Raw genomic sequence first — 15,786 nt, forward strand, 5'->3', positions numbered from 1 at the left:
ATTACCAAGGATAATCAGAAGCTAGCTCTAGCAATTTTCTGAAACTTTCATTAATTTTAAATAAATTCATAGAATGCAATCCCCTCACTCCTTTATCCAAATTAAAATGGGCTTGTATTTTCATTCTCATTATTAGCAAATCCCTTGTATGTCTTAGAGACCGTCTGTTGTTTTTCTCTGGATCTTTTGTATTTCTGCTTTGTTTTCTTTGAAATGAAAGGACCCCACACTAAATTCCAATTTTAAGGTGAAGTCATAACATCAATGTATATCATTAAAATGTTTTATTGTAATTACAGAAATAGTCAATGCCAAATTATGTGCACTATATTATTCCCTGCATTATTCTTTATCCCATTCTCAAAGTTAATACAGCCCATTATATCTCATTCATTCTTCTGACTGCCACTGTGCAATGAGCAGTTGTATACATTGAGCAATCCACAATGAATTTGAGATCTTTTTCCTGAGCATTTACAAATAAAGTAATTCAGAACCTATCACTGACTATGAGCTGTTTCAATCATTCCTTCCAGTATACATTAGCTTGTACTTATCTACATAAAAATTCAAAGAATCACAAATATTAGATTTTTCCATAAAAGACCAGTTGGTTTATGAAGCCTGCTCACTCTACCAGGAAAAACACATGCAAAGGAAGTAATTATATCAGTTCATGCTATTTTAATGATGCTTATTAATAATAGTAACAATTACTGTTTATATTATGTGGTTCCATCCTAAGATCACTTAAGATGTTTTTTAAAATATATTCTATTGATTATGCTATTACACTTGTCCCATTTTTTCTCCCCTTTATTCCCCTTTACCCCGCAGCTCATCTCCCCACACCCCTTAGTTCATGTCCATGGGTCGTACATATACGTTCTTTGACTTCTCCATTTCATATATATTTTTTAACCTCCCCCTGTTTATTTTGAACCAAGCATTTATGTTTCTCATTCCCTGTACCTTCTCCCCCATTCTCACCCTCCCCTACCCTGCTGATATCCCTCCATGTGAACTCCATTTCTGTGATTCTGTTCCTGTTCTAGTTGTTTGCTTAGGTTTTTGTTGTTGTTGTTGTTTTTAGGTTCGATTGTTAATAGCTGTGAATTTGTTGTCATTTTACTGTTCATATTTTTTATCATTTTCTTTTTCTTAGATAAGTCCCTTTAACATTTCATAGAATAAGGGCTTGGTGATGATGAACTCCTTTAACTTGACCTTATCTGGGAAGCAATTTATCTACCCTTCCTTTCTAAATGATACCTTTGCTGGATAAAGTAATCTTGGATGTAGGTCCCTGCCTTTTATGACTTTGCATACTTAATTCCCGCCCTCTGTTGCCTGCAAGGTTTCTTTTGAGAAATCAGCTGATTGTTTTATGGGCACTCCTTTGTAGGTAACTGTCTCCTTTTCTCTTGCTGCTTTTAAGATTCTCTCCTTATCTTTAATCTCGAATAATGTAATTATGATGTGCCTTAGTTTGTACTTCCTTGGGTCCAACTTCTTTGGGACTCTCTGAACTTCCTGGACTTCCTGGAAGTCTATTTTTTTTTTGTCAGATTGGGGAAGTTCTTCATTATTTTTTCAAATAAGTTTTCAATTTCTTGCTTTTCCTCTTCTCCTTATGGCACCCCTATGATTTGGATGTTGGAACATTTCAAGTCCAGAAGGTTTGTTTCTTAGTCTCTCCTCATTTTTTTGAATTCTTATTTCTTCACTGTGTTCTGCTTGAATGTTTATTTCTTCCTTCTGCTCTAAATCGTTGATTTGAGTCCCAGCTTCCTTCCTTTCACTGTTGGTTCCCTGTATATGTTTCTTTATTTCACTTTTCATAGCCTTCACTTTTTTCTTTTTCTTTTTTTTTGTAACCATATTGGACCATTTTTGTGAGCATCCTGATTACCATTGTTTTGAACTCTGAAACTGATAGATTGGGTATCTCCTCATTGTTTAGTTCTATTTTTGGAGCTTTGATCTGTTCTTTCATTTGGGCCATATTTTTCTGTCTTGGCGCACCTGTTAGTAGTAAGGGGCAGAGCCTTAGGTATTCACCAAGGCAGGGCTGCCCACATTAATACATTGTGATGCTGTTTGTGGGGGAGGGATCTGAGAGGTAACAATACTGCTTGCTCGGCTCTCGCCCCACTTTCAGTCACTTCCTTCACCACTTACAAGCAAATTGGGCCTTTCTGTTGCTGATTCCTGGGTCACTGGGTTTGTGTACATTCTAGGATCCTGTGGGCCTCTCCAACAAACTTTCTTGTGAGGCTGGGAATTTCTCATACTGCTACAACTCCCACAGGTTTTGAGGCTTTATCTCCCCAGGATGGAACCCTGGATTGCACAGTCTGTCTTGCTCCCCAGTTGTTCCTTCCAGTTTATCCTATCCACACAGAAATGTGGGACCTCCTAGTCACCAGCTGCTGCCTTGCTGCATGTTCTCTCTTCTCTGGCTGCCTGTCTCTGCCCCTCCTACCATTGTGGATGAATATTTCTTCCTTAATTCCTTGGTTATCAGACTTCCATACAGTTCGATTTTCTGGCAGTTCTGTTTTTTGTTTGTTTGTTTAAATTTGTTGTTGTCCTTCTTTTAGTTGTATGAGGAGGCAAAGTGTATCTATCTACACCTACAGCGTGGCTGGAAGTCAAATTTTTTTAAGCATTTTTTTTTCCCAAAAAGACTGGAGTCAGAGCTGGGAATTCAATTCATTTTAGTAAACAACACTGAACACCACACTTGTAAGGCAGGGACATTGTTGGGTGTTTTGAGAGACAAGTAAAGAGAACCTGAAGCCCTGCCTTCCTGTTTACAAAACCAGAGATCTTAGTTGGGTTTTCACTTTACAGTGCAAAGACGAATATGTACATTCTCAATTCAAGTAGATAAAGTCTATATGCAGATGTCTTTAAAGAGGATTAGGCTGTGGGAACTCTAATTAGTAACATGAACTAAAATCAGAATACGTAGACTACCAATCATACTTACGGGGACAAAACACAATGTTTTAAATTAGGACTATCTCAAAAAAATTCAGAAAGCCTGGTATTGCATGTAAAGAAAATAGATAATTCCAAACTACAGAGTACAAGCTCCAACCACAGTGTAGATAGATAAATGACCCCACCACACAGCACCTTAGTACTACATAATAGCACACAGTACACCCAAGAACTGATACTGGTGTACCATTGGGTCACTTGAGGAATTTGAAAGCCCCTGTTGGATTGTCAGACAACTATAGGTCCCCAACCTACAATGCACACAACAGAAGATTCTATTTTCTTATTCCTTCCATGGAAATATGTGTAAGTGCAAACCAGGAAAATGTCAATATATTCTTATGATTAATAAAAGTAGGTAATTCTACATTTTTAGTCAAATAAACTAATCTTATTTTAAAAAACCCTCACCCAAGGACACACTTATTGATTTTAAAGAGAAAGGAAGGTGGGGAGAGAGAGGAAGAGAAACATTGATGTGAGAAAGAAGCATCAATTGGTTGCTTCTCACACTCACTCAAACTCACAACCTAGGTATGTGCTCTGACTGGGAATCGAACCCACAACCTTTTGTTTTATGGGATAATGCCCCAACCAACTGAGCCACACCAGCCAGGGCAAAGAACCTAGTCTTTGAAAACATTATTATCTGTCAAAATATTACCACAATAGTTAGCTACTTTATACCAACCTTTATAAAACAATTGGTGTGAAGAAAAAAGGAGACTATGGAAGGCTTCTCATACTTCCATATTTGTCCCCTCAAAGACCATTACAAATGTCATCTCCTACATGAAAACTTCTGCTTTCCCTTTCTCCACCATTCTTTCACCACCAAATTGTTCTTTTTTGACTTCCACTGTTTCTTGATTCATTGCTATATGCTTTATAATTGGTTGTTCAGCATCTATCTTTTTCCATCATAATGAATGTACCTTGCAGGCAAGAATTCAGCCTTACTCATCTGGCATTCTTACAATGCCAAGCTCATTTTTCATAGCCTGATACACAATAGATATTCAACACATTTGTCAAATTATTTCATCAGGTCTGAGCAAACTTACTTGATCTATTTTAATTATTTAAAAATATTTTTATTTTGTACTCTTTCCAAAATTTTCTCATCTGTCTAATCATGGCACTCAGATTCAGATGCACAATCTTTCACTCAGTCAGCAGGTATCTCTCTCTGGTAGTGAACTGAAGAAGTACTGCTCTAAAGAAGACCTGAGTCTTGATTCAGTCACATTAACTTGCATCAGATAAAACTTTGGAAAACTTTGGAGTCAGATTGACCTAAGTTCAGATAGACTTGTATATAAACTCTGATGATCACTTACTAGTTGTATGATTTGGGGCAAGTTAAACTCTCTAGTTCTCAGTTTCCTCAACTATGGGATGAAAATATTAACAGCATCTATCTTGGGTTATATAATACAACATATGAAAGGGTTCAGATCAGCACTTTAAACATGGCAAATACAAATTAAATATTATTATTGTAACCTGTTCATAAAATAGAAATAATAATATAAGTCCTTCAGGGTTGTTATAAGGAATAAATCATATAACAAGCAAAAGTTTCCCCAGCACATTGCTTAAAGTTTCCTTCATGTCTGTGTGTTAAAATAATTGCTACAATGGACTGAGCAGCTATTACATGCTAGGTAAAGTACACCAGTCACTTTAAATAAAATATGCCTGTGATCTAATTTAATTCTTATAATAAGCTATTGAAATAATTATTATCCCTATTTTATAGATGAATAAATTGAGTTTCAGAGAAAATAAATGATCATCCCAGTGTTATATCACTAGTTGGTGATAGATTATTCCAGGAATAGGAAAGTAAAGGAAGAAAATACAGGAAGAAAGTATAGGTAGAAACTCCCTAAGAAGTTTGGTATTCCTATTAATTCTTACCCCGGTCCCTAATTCCAAGATTATGCGTGCTTTTTAAATTAGCCTCTGCTATTCATGCCAATATAGTCTTGCTTTCACTATTCAGCTACTCTTACTTTTTAATAAATATATTAAATGATGTCACTCATCTAAGGACTAACTCTAATACACTTTCCTCTCCCAATTTCTTTCCTGTTTATAAATGTGCTATTTGTTCCCATGTTCTTATTTTTTTAATGTACTTTATTGATTATGCAATTACAGTTGTCCCATTTTTTTCCTCCCCTTTATTCCACTCTACCCTGTACCCCTCCCCCATCATCATTCCACCACCTTATTTAATGTCCATGGGTCATACATATAAGTTCTTTGGCTTCTACATTTCTTATACTATTCTAACCTCACCCTGTCTATTTTGTACCAACCATTTATGCTTCTTATTCCCTGTACCTTTTCCCCTATTCTCCTCACTCTTTCCCCCCACTGATAACCCTCCATGTGATCTCCATTTCTGTGAATCTATTCCTGTTCTAGTTTTTGCTTAGTTTATTTTTGTTTTTGTTTTTTCAGGTCTGGTTTGTTGATAGTCGTGAGTTTGTTGTCATTGTACTGTTCATATTTTTGTTCTTATTCTTTTCCCTAGATAAGTCCCTTTAATATTTCATAGAATAAGGGCTTGGTGATGATGAACTCCTTTAACTTGACCTTATCTGGGAAGCAGTTTATCTGCCCTTCCATTCTAAATGAGAGCTTTGCTGGATAGACTAATCTTGGATGTAGGTCCCTGCCTTTCATGACTTGGAATACTTCTTTCCAGCCCCTCCTTGCCTGCAAGGTTTCTTTTAAGAAATCAGCTGATAGTCTTGTGGAAACTCCTTCATAGATGACAAACACACAGTGAGAGAACAAGGTTGATATAAGAGAAGAGATTGTTCTTAGAGCTGCCTCAGTATCTGAAACATTTCCAATTCTGATTTCGGTTCCCTCTGTGAATATCCTCACAATCAATGCCCCTTTTTCTAGAAGGTTCAACACATAAAACTTTTTTTTTAGTAAGTGAATGTTAAATTGCATCACTCCACCTTTGTTTCAGATGAGTCACAAATGCAGATTCCTGGAAGTCAATCATTTATCTGACTAGGTCCTAATTTTCCATACTTCCTCAAAGGTCTCTCCCAGTTTCCAAGATAGAAGAAACTTCTCATCTTCAGCTACTACCTAAATATCAAGACAACCTTCACCAACTCATTTGACACCTGTGATTCTTTGACATGAAAAATAAACTCCTAGGTAGAGAATCACAAGGTCCAAGAATGGAAAACAAAACAAACTTTAGAGTAGAAAAGCTAGACATAAGAAAAGCGAGGATTCAGGGATATAAAAAATACTTTGTTATGAATTGTAATTTATGTTTTGCAAAGGGGGAGAAAAGTAAATCCCCTAATATAAAAGAAAATGTCTTTTTTTCTGTTTTAAAGATTTTATTTATTTATTTATTTATTAGAGAAAGAAAAAGGGAGAGAGGGAGAGAAACATCAATGTGTGGTTGTCCCTCACATGCCCCCCCCCCACTGGGGACCTGGCCAGCAACCCAGGTATGTGTCCTAAGAATTGAACCAGCAACCGTTTGGTTTGTAGGCCGGTGCTCAATCCACTGAGCCACACCAGCCAGGGCAAAAGAATATTTCTTTTTTTCTGATGTGGTACATAAGGTTGTATAATTTAAGATTTTTAACTGTTATTCTTTTTGAATTCAGTTATAGTAATTAATAAGCTATATTTCCATTTGAACTGCTTATTCATTCAACAACATTTATTGATCTGTTTTGCCCTGTGCTAGACATTAGGGGTACAAAAACTAAAAACAGTCTGAACCCTTGAGGTGACCACAGCCAAGAGCAGTAGGCAGATGAGTTCAGGACAGTATAATAGGGCCACGTAAGTGCAGGCCCAGCCCAGGATCAGTGGAGGAGAGATAGGGTGGTTTAGGTCTGAGAAGCATCCCAGAAGAAATGCCCAGGATGAGTCTTGAAAGAGCACTAGGAGTTGGCTTGTAAAGAGAAGGATGTGCCAGGCAAACGTAGCAGCCTCTGCGCTGGCATAGGAGCTAAAATCCTGCATTCTTTTAATTATTGTTGCCTTCAACATTCCAGTATGTTACAGATTTCTATACAATAAATCACCAATTCAGGCATCTTACAGCAAGTATGCCTTTGACCCTTACCAAATTTTTCCTCAAAGCTATACTTACTATACAAGCCCCAAGGAAAATAGAAAATCCAATATATCTAGAATTAGATTTTTTTTAAAAACTACCTCTAGGTTCACAAGTTTCTCTTCTGAACAAATGATGGCTTGGCGTTTTTCAACTGCCACTACTGTTAATTTTGAGTTTGTGCATTATTTGTCAAGGAAAAGAGTGCCTATGGTTTTTATGAAAATTATTAATACTCTTCAAAGCTTTAGATTAGAGGCATTTTGAATCTTTAAGTGAATAACATTAAAACACTTTTGGTAATTACAACATATAGAATATGCTTTTTGTTTTCCTTTATAGTTTAGCATTCATCAATAACCAAACATGTCACATATTTCTAGAGAGTATATTCTTACATTCTAAAAAGTTTGCTAGTATACCTCTTCAGAAGTTTATTACCCATCTTTATAGTTAATAATATATTTCTCTTATGTATCTACTTCCTAAGATTATTATGAAGTTAAACAACATATCTAATGTTAGGAATATTAAGCAACCAAGAATAAAGGAACAAAATAAGTCAAAAATTATTACGTATAGTCTCCAAAATTTCCTTATGCAATTAGAAAGTAATTATATCTTGAAAAATAAGATAAAATATATTAGCATTAAAATGACAACAAACTTACAACTATCAACAACTAAACCTAAAAACAAAAACAAAAACAAACTACGCAAACAACTAGAACAAGAACAGAATCACAGAAATGGAGATCACATGGAGAGCTGTCAGCAGGGACAGGGAGGCGAGAGAATGGGGGAAAAGTTACAGGGAATAAAAAGCATAAATGGTAGGTACAAAGTAGACAGGGACAGGTTAAGAGTAGCATGGGAAATGGAGAAGCCAAAGAACTTATATTACGACTCATGGACATGAACTAAGGTGAGAGGTGGGGTGCAGAGAGGAGGGAAATAAAGGAAAAGAAAAAATGGGACAACTGTAATGGCATAATCAATAAAATATATTTAAAAAATAAAGGAAAAATGATGCAAGAGAAAAGAAAGTAATTATATCTTACATATTTTTTTTTGGTAGAAATCAATGACTCAAAGAGTCCTTCTCTTTGAGTCATTGATTTACTAATTGTCAAAGCAGCCTAGAACTGGTCTCCCTTGCCATAAGCAAGATATTTCTAAAACACAGTAGAGGAAGTTATTCTGAGGATCTAAAAATTGTGTTAAGAGTTATCACATATTGCCCTGGCTGGTGTAGCTCAGTGGACTGAGTGCTGTCCTGCAATCCAAAGGGTCGCCAGTTCAGTTCCCAGTCAGGGAACATGCCTGGGTTGCAGGCCAGGTACCTAGTAAGGGGAGTGTGAGAGGCAACCACACATTGGTGTTTCTCTCCCTCTCTTTCTCCTTCCCTTCCTCTCTTTCTAAAAATAAATAAGTAAAATATGTTTAAAGATAAAAATAAATAAAACACAATCCTACTTTTTCCTATTGCACTTTACACTTTAAAATATCAACATGGTTTGGATGTATAGGAATGAATCCCGTGTTTCCACATAGCTCGCAACATTTCCCTTTTGACAACTACAGTTCTTGAACTGGGCTTTGTATAAGGTGACCAAAAGACCAGATACATGGAAGATCCTATTCATAAAACCAGAGAAATACTGAATAACAGTCAGAAGGAAACTTAGAGATGATTTAGTTCAATACTTTCATTCTGAAAGAGGTCCAGAGAAACAGAATGGGAAGTCCTGGGTCATCGACTGGCAAAACCCAAACCAGAAACTGGTCCAATGTACTTTATAAAAACCATGTAATTATTAAATAAGTATTGGGGAAATCCACCCCCTCCACCCCCGCCTTTTTTTTGTTTTTGTTTTTGTTTTTGGATCAACACTCTAAATCTTAGTCTTTAAATGAAGGGGAAAAATCAAGCCAATTATTTTAATGCCATGTCAACACAACACCTTTGACCTGAATATCATGGTGATTTTCTCACTTCTTTGCTTCTCATCTCTTGAAGACATTTGGCTGAACAAAGAAATTTGATCAGCTACCCACCTCACCCTTCATTTTCTTGTGAGTTCTTGAGTGAATCCCATAACCTTACTCAAATATAACACAAGAATAATAATATTACTTAATTCACAGGGCTATTATAAAAGAGAACTAAGCAGATATAAAAGGGAGAAAATTTCCATTTTATATCTTCTGTTTATGTCTCTTGGAGGGAAAAAAAACCCCACAAAATTACTTTCAATAAAACTACAAGCAAAAGCAGTATTTGTAACCAGGGAACTTTGGGGAACTTCCTGCACATTGTGTTGATTTTACCTTCTGAAGGATTAGCAGCTCTAGCGCTTTTATTTATACACAGTATCCACACAATGCAACTTTTTAAATATCATCACGGTCTTCATTTTTATTCCTCTAGGGTTAAGGATGACCTGTATCATTGCTGTCTGGCTCCCAAGGTTCTGTTAAATCTTTTCCCCAACCACATTCTTGTTTTATGCACTTTGTAACTAACTCCTCACTCAGATTACTCTGTGAATTACTGTTCCAAGGAGACTCAGATGCTTCCCCCACAGGCAGCTCCCCAGTGTGTAACACATTGGGAGCCCGGGAGGGGGGCTGAGGAGTGATCAAAGTCTTGCAAATCAAGTCATATGTCTCATGAGAGAAGGCAATGGCTACAGGTGCCAAATGCAGATGGATGGCAAGCTCTGGGTGAAGTTGTCACTACAACGTGGGCTGATTACTTCACTGCCTAACAACATCGGGTGCGCAGAAATGATTTTGCTCACCACAAGACTTAAATCACACAACCTGTGTGGGTTCCCAAAGTATAGGCACCAAACCTATGATTTATGTGTGAGTGGGCACGTTAGTCTTCCTTTTAAACTGCTAAATTAACCTAAAATAAGTGAGGTCTTGACAACAATGAAAACAACACCTCCAAGTACTAGAGAAAGAAAATGTTGAAAATGGTGGTACAAGCATTATTAACACAAATCTGCCTCCAAGGAAGTGACTAGCATTTCAACCTTACATTCTCTCCAGACCACAAATGGGCAGAGAGGGGTTAGGAGGGGGAGATACTCCTACCTTTTACTTCATGAAACCAGTAAGATTTTAATAATACAGCTGAAAGGAGACTCATTGAAGAGGTTTTTAATTTTTTTTCCTTTTATAGATATGTGTCCTTGTTGGGAGGAATGAGGAAAGCCATTTCATTTCACTATTGTCTTTGGAATTCCAAGATGACAGTTATAATGGTAGTTTCCTGCAGCTAAGCATTCAGTATCAACTGGAAGAACGATGAACTAAGTAAAATGAAGAGAGCCACACTGACCACACGTCCTCTCCAATGTACATTAGGATTTAACAGCACACAGAGGCCATAACCAACGTGAATCACCCAGACAATGACTGCTTTATAGGCCAGCTCACAACGAGTGCGAAGTTCTTTAATGGTACAAGTGTAAAGGGTTAGCAGATATTATTTGTGTCTCTGTTGTACTGTGTAGGGGGTGGGAGACGTTGGGGAGAAGGAGAGGGAATTTTCAAGCGTCTTTGCAAACACTGGACTGTGTGAGCATAAGTTGGCTAGGGAAAGAAAAACTCAGCCACAAAAGGAAAAGGACAGTTACCTTATGTCTAGTTACAAACTTTAGGTCAATTATTTACACAACTTTATGCCCTGCATTATAGTATCTGCATGCCATTCAATGTATATTATCAATATTATTACAATTTGTTTAACTATGTGAATAATGTTGATTATATCACCAAGACAGCAAGCTCCCTGGGAACAAGAGCACATTGGCCTTGATCTCTCCTACATCCTTAGTGCCCAGCAAGGTGCCTGGCTCATAGTAAGAGCCCCTAAAATATGAATTGAATGAACAAATATAGGGCTTAATTCATGAAAATTAACATTGTGACATATTTGCCATGTTTGTGTCCTGGCCATGAGCAGGGCTGAGTGTGTTGCTATAATCCAGCACAGTAGGCAGAACTCCAAAAGGTGCCTATCTGTGGCTGGCCCAAGGGCTGCCTGTGCAAAATCAAGTATAGAGGCCAGTAAAAGAGTAGCTGGCATGAGGACCCTCAGCGTACTCCAAACCCCAAGGTGTGCAGCTTCTTTGAGTCCTCTCAGGTCATTGCTGATCTTTTCTAGGTTTTAGTGTCCTCATTTAAAACTCAATGAATAGGCTTTCTTTTCCTTTACAGTTCTGAAATTCTAACATTTTTGGAAGACATTTGGTCCCCAAAATCTTGCCAGAGACAAACCATGGTAAGATCTTCTGCTTACAAAATAGAAAACAATTAAGTTTTAAAACATGAAGTTCAGTTCTATTCCAATGAGGAAATATTATATGGAGGCCAGAGAGGGAGAGGAGCTTCTTGCCAGATCCAAGCCAATTAATAATTTTGCCTGCTTCCTTTCCCATACCCAGAAGTCGGGCTCTCTGGGCCTCTATGGGAAGAACATCAATGTTCTTAACCAGGGCTGGCTCTTTCTTCAATCTCTAGCTATCACAGGGAGTTTGTGATTTACAGTCAGAGTGGAAGAAGGCATGACTTCCCAGACCTTTACAGATTTTTTTGGACAAGTAACAGAGTCACAGAAAACCTAGAATTAGGTAGAAAGCAAAATTCCCCCAGAGAATTCAAAGAGAGCTACAACTGAGAACCTTGAAGCAATCACTGTGTAAGAACAGAAGAAAGGAAAGCCACAATTCAAGAAAAAAAGCAGACATTTTTCCTTAAAAAATTGTAAAGATTGCCTTGACTGGTGTAGCTCAGTGGATTGAGCGTGGGCTGTGAACCAAAGTGTCGCAGGTTCAATTCCCTGTCAGGGCACATGCCTGGGTTGCAGGCCATGGCCCCCAGCAACCGCACATTGATGTTTCTCTCTCTCTCTCTCTATCTCCCTCCCTTCCCTCTCTAAAAATAAATAAATAAATAAAATCTTTAAAAAAATTGTAAAGATGACTATTAGGAACTGATTTTAGCCCTCTACTCCCATCTCTCAAGATGTCACTTTAGAAAGCAAAAGGTTATATCCACAAAGCCACCAGTGAGTAGACAGCCTTCACATTCTTACCCTCATACACACAGTAAGATATTTACTCTCTAATAAACAGCAATTGTAAATAAATCTCATTTAAGCCACAATAAAAATGTTTAACCTCCGAGGCAGAGTTTACAGATGTGTCTGCATGCCCTGCCAACACCAGAAAACACAAGGTCTTGAATAAACTTCTAAAACAGGAGGCACATTTTCTTCCCCAAGCATCTCACATTGACCTTAAAAAATATATATATGCATGTATGTATATATATGTATATGTAAATACACACACACCCAGGAGGAAAAGGGAAAACCCAACTCCTCCAACCCTTCTCTGAACAAATCGGCCAATAAATCTAATGAAAAGACACAAGAGAAAAGGACAGAAGCCAACAGGTGGAAAAGGCTTTTTGTTTCCTTAGAAATGCTCTGACACTTGATCTGTGTTCCCAATCTATTTATCTCAGGATGTCTTTAATAATGGTTTGATCATCATAATGGTAATGATCAAGAATAATTATAATCCTTCCACTTTATGATGCCCAGCATTTCTAGCTGGAAGATTTCTCCTCGCGTTTCAGACAAAATCATCTATGCTCTTTCCCCGAATCCCAGGGAGGTAGACATGATCCCAGTCAGCTCTCTGGATTTTACAGACGGGGAGACTGAGGCACGGGGTACCCGTCAACTCATTTACAGTATCCACCCCCAAAGAAACCCCCGAGACCAGAAAGTTTCTGGATTGTCTACAGGCAGAGTTCCCTTGCTCTCCCTTCTTGCCTGCTATGCCACTCTGCCTTGGAGTGTCTGGGCTCAGGATAAGGATTGGGGTACCTCCCCTTCACAATGAGGCACGCCAGGGCAGCATGTGGGAAGTCCAACACATGCACACACACAGACCCACGGCACACTCGCATGCACAAAGCTCCATGCATCCTCTGCAGGTACTCAGCAGAGCTCCGGCCAGCCCTTGCTCTGCTTGAGGGCGCACGGCTCCCGGCTGGTAAGGCCTCTTTGGGCTCCGGCTGGGGCTGCTCTGAAGGAGAGCTCTGCTCTCTCCCTCTCTTTTAGGCTTCTTTTTTTTCCTCCTCACACCCTACTCCCACCCTCTCCATCCACTCCTTCTCCCCCACCAACCCAGAGGCACAGATCGTGTTTCTGGGGTTCCCCAGAAAGAGGGGCCACCCCTAGCCCCAAGCTCCTTGCAAGTCTTCAGGGGCAAGGCGGGAGCTTGCATCCCAGGACCCCAGCGCTCCTGAGCAATGCAGGAATGAGACCCCCACTACCAGGCACGGGCCTGCCACAGAAGAAGGAATTGTTAGGGCTCTTACCTGTTTTATGAGGAGAAATTCTGGAGAATCATTTCAGAAACTGAGGGGAGAAAGTGAATGAAGACCAAAAAAAGACCCTTTTCCTTCAGTCCCTGGGCTCCTGGTATCAAGACACCAGGACAACATCAAAGCAACTTAGGGGGAACACTTTAGGGGCCTATTGTCTGCTCTGGTCTGATCTGTTTTTCTTCTGACTCCCCCTCTTGCTGCGGTGACACTTGGTACAGCCCAGGCATTCATGCCAAGTAGCTTTCACACATGGAAGCTTGTCTCAAGCAATTGCTGACAAGCCACAAACAAGACATTCTCTCTCCCTTCTCTGCGCCCCCCTCTTCTCCTCCCCCCTCCACCTTTCCCTCCTCCTCTTCCCTTGTCTCCCCTCCTCCTTTCTTCTGAAAGCAAACTAAAACTCTCCAGCGACAGACCGGCTTGGCCTAGACGCACATGCAGTGTCTCTCTCTCTCTCTCTCTCTCTCTCTCTCTCTCTCTCTCTCTCTCTCTCTCTCTCTCTCTCTCTCTCTCTCTCTCTCTCCCCTCCCTCCCTCTCTCTCCCTCTCTTTCCCTCTCTCTCCCTCTCTTTCCCTCTCTCTCTCTCTCTCTCTCTCTCTCTCTCTCCTCACCCCTCCACCCTAGAGTAGCTCAGCTAGATGCTGCTGCATTGGTGGAGTTAAGAAACAGGGGAAAGCCTAAGCTGAGTTGGGGGCAGGGAGAGAGGCAGAGGGAGAGCGGGAGAGCCACCTTCTAGGTCCTGGTAAAATGGCAGAAGAAAGGTGAGCCTTTTGGAAAAACAGCAGTGGCAACACACACATATGTTCACATGCACACATTGAGAGACAGTCTGAGCTCCAGGAAGAGGAGAAAATGACTCCCGTCAGCTTGAGATTGGGGGAGTGAAGAGATAAGGGAACGGGTGGACCCAGTACTGGGGTTTCTGCTGAATGTTTAGATGGTTTTCTTCATTATAGTAAGGAAAAATGTGTTCCCCAAGGATCTAGCCTTTCTTCACTGTATAATTGAGCACAGACCTGAGCTACTTGTTAAAATAAATCCACAAAATGTGTAAATGTGTGAGTAAATGTAACAGAAGGTTCAACTTGTACTGAGGATATTTTTTAAGTGGATGTTTAAAAAAATTTAAAGCTGAAATCCTAGAGAGCAGTCACAAGGAGAGTAGTAACAAGTAGTGTAAACTCTGAGAGCTGTGAAGTGTGATGCTAAAGTTACTGATTGCCAGGCTGCTGGAATTTATGGAGGGTGGGCATTTCGAGTTGGAGGGGGAAGGGTGAGTCTCTGAGCTGTTTTCGAGGAATGGGGTGGGGGGGATGGGAATGAGGTAGTATAATGAACATGGCAAGAAGCAAGCAGGAATTTGATTGGTGTGGAGGGGGAAGGTGGGGATGTAAAGGGGGGAACAGAAAGAGAAAAAAAAGTACTGCATTAAAAATGAAAAAGAAAAATGGAAGCCTAGAGATTGAAACATGCAGAGTGAATGAGATGGCAAAGGCAGGCATAAAATGTGAGCAAAAGAAGCACAAAGGATGTGCAAATTTGCAGATGGCATGAAATCAGGAGGGCCAATTGAGATTTAAAAAAAAAAAAGAATGACAGGGTGATTATGTGACATTCATAATTTTAGCATGTCGTGGAGTCACCAGCATGACAAGGTCTGCCCAGACCAGGATGGTTACCCCTCTAGGAGCAGGATCTGAATGGAAGCTCAGCAGGATCTGAATGGAAACTAAGTGGAGCACTAAACCAGTTTTGTATTTTTGCATGAAGGTAGTTTATAATAAATTCTTCAGAATCTTTTTCTACTAAATTCAAATGATGTGAACACATATCACTTACTCTTTCGTAGTGGTACAATAGGAATAGCATTGTGACTTTTTACATTTAGTACTAACTAAATTGCTTGTCACTGCCTAAAACTCACCACATCCAAGACATTCTTGTCCCTGCTTCCTTTTCTCCTTAATGTGCTTCTTCATCTGGACTGATCCTTAGAGCTGTCTGTCCTGATGAGTCCCATTCATGACAATGGTGGTGGTGATAATGATAATAAAACCTTTTGATTGAGTACTTATTTGATTCTAAACATTTTCCCAAACATCTATACATGAAGTCATTTCTATTAAGACTATCTCCATTTATAGATGATAAAAATGAAGTATCAAGAGGTTAAATAACTTGCCTGAGGTCACTCAGCAAGGTAGAAGTGGAGCTGAAATCAGACTCAGGTTTATGTGATTCCA

General features: G+C 39.2%; 1 protein-coding gene across 2 annotated transcripts in view; it reads right to left on the bottom strand.

Annotated features, from left to right (window-relative positions):
* Nucleotides 1-13,938, bottom strand: part of BCL9 (BCL9 transcription coactivator) — a 90,951-nt gene extending 77,013 nt beyond the window's left edge. For both annotated transcript variants that reach the window (XM_045816498.1, XM_045816496.1), the window contains exon 1: nt 13,535-13,938. The gene's annotated coding sequence lies outside the window, so the exon portion shown is untranslated. The remainder of the gene's footprint in view (nt 1-13,534) is intronic.
* Between the last annotated feature and the right edge of the window lie 1,848 nt (nt 13,939-15,786).

The sequence above is a fragment of the Phyllostomus hastatus genome, unplaced genomic scaffold (assembly GCF_019186645.2).
Source record: "Phyllostomus hastatus isolate PE091 unplaced genomic scaffold, TTU_PhHast_1.1 phas_scaffold_216, whole genome shotgun sequence".
Taxonomy (NCBI): domain Eukaryota; kingdom Metazoa; phylum Chordata; class Mammalia; order Chiroptera; family Phyllostomidae; genus Phyllostomus; species Phyllostomus hastatus.